Genomic DNA, 2,119 nt, shown 5'->3' with positions numbered 1-2,119 from the left:
GGTTGGTTCTTCTTTGTGAGTTCTACCAGGGGGGACACAATAGACGCGAAGCTTGGGACATAGCGCCTATAGAAACTGATGAGCCCTACCAATGACCGGACTTGTTTCTTTGTGGTTGGGACAGAGACATTCAAGATTTTGGACACTTTGGAGGGAACTGGACGCATGCTACCCTCCCCAACTATGTGACCCAAAAACTCAATAGAGTCAAACCCTGCCTCTACTTTCGACGGTCTCACAGTCAACCCATGTTTTCCCAGTTCTGTCAACAGTCCGTCAAGTGCCTCCAGATGCCCACACCAGTCTTCTGTGGCTACAAGTACGTCATCAAAGAAATGAACAGATTTGAACCTATCCAGATCCAACATCTTCATCATCCTCGCGAAAGTACTTGGTGCTGTACTCATTCCGAACGGCATCTTCTTGAACTGATATAGACCTTGAGGGGTACGAAAAGCCGTTTTTGCTCGATCAGACTCTGCCATCGGAATTTGCCAATAGCCCTTAGCCAGATCAATCTTCGTGAAATGCTGCCTGCCCTGCAATGAAGCAAACAGAACTTCCGGATCCGGTATTGGCTCAGCGTCAAACTCCGTAATCTTATTGAGGTGTCTGAAATCGATGCAAAAACGAGTACTTCCGTCCTTCTTCTTGACTAGAACAATAGGAGACGAGAACGGAGAAATAGACGGCTCTATTACGTCTAGATCTAACATCTTCTTCACTTCTTCTTCAACCACCTTCTGAGACTCAAATGGTAACGGATACTGTTTCACATTGACCACAGCACCTTCAGGTATCCTCACTACAAAAAGCACTAGTTATATCCCTTCAACTATAAACACCATAACCGCCATTCATTACATCACCCCTTTCCCCGATTAAAAAAAAATGTGAACCCAAAATGAACATTTTTTTTTCAAAAACTGTACAAGTATAAGTATTCCAGTAACAAGAAAAAATTTTAAATACATAAAAAAATACATAAATAGATTAATAAATAATCAAAGCATAAGGAAAACATTTATTAAATACTCTGTCCGTTCCCAAAGAGTGCAATCAGTTTACAACCAAAAGACAGTGCCATCCACCAAAAAAGTGACGAAAGCCACGAGGCTGTCCTTAAACATGAGCAACAATGGCAAGCATAATAAACCACATTTACGCCGCCGTGTAGATAATCACCCACTGTGTTAATCCACAACAGTTATACTCATGGACATTCAGCAATTCTCGCCTATTACTGAATGCAATAACATTGACGTTCTTGGTACCAAAGATCGCCAATAAAGTTTGAGTAGCCCCCGCTAAACTCAATACAGTAAACCTCGATTACAACACAAAATGGTACTAGCATCAAAAATATCCAAATAAATTTTTCCAGCCAGATTAAAAAAAATAATCACAATGTGGAGAAAAAAAAAACAAGAACAAAATTAAATTAGTTCTTAACACATACACAGCATATCAACACTCACAGCACAAAAAGTATTGTCCTTGTTGATTGCAGAAAGTCTTTTCACTGTCCTTTCAATCATCATGTTCCATTCACTTCGTCAAGCGTGACAACACATCAGCTTCAAAATTCCTGACTCCAGGAATTGGCACTACTGTGAATGAATACTCTTGGAGAGACAGAGCCCATCGCAACAGTCGGCCGTTGGCAGTTTAGGACTGTCGTAAGTACGTCAACGGTCTGTGATCAGTCTCAACAAAGAAATGTGAGCCAAACAAGTAGCGATGGAATTTGTCAACTGCCCACACCAACGCTAGGCACTCTCTCTCCACAGTAGAGTATCTGGTTTCTCTTTCCAGCAGTTTTCTGCTGGCATACAGAACTGGATGAAGGACGTCGTCATCATCAGGCTGCATCAGGGCTGCTCCAATCCCCGTGGAGGATGCATCCGACCGCACTGTGAACGGCCTGGAAAATCCTGGCAAGCTCGCCAATGTAAGAGATTTGAAAGGGGTGATGTAATGAATGGCGGTTATGGTGTTTATAGTTGAAGGGATATAACTAGTGCTTTTTGTAATACAAAGAGGTTGTCAGGAGTGGTTTAACTTTGAGAGTGGAAACTTTTAACAGTTCAGTAAAATTCCATGGTTAGCTACGGACGGT

Source organism: Littorina saxatilis, linkage group LG1 (assembly GCF_037325665.1).
Source record: "Littorina saxatilis isolate snail1 linkage group LG1, US_GU_Lsax_2.0, whole genome shotgun sequence".
NCBI classification, from domain to species: Eukaryota; Metazoa; Mollusca; class Gastropoda; order Littorinimorpha; family Littorinidae; genus Littorina; species Littorina saxatilis.
The sequence above is the reverse complement of the archived record's forward strand: the minus strand, read 5'-3'. Positions refer to the sequence as shown.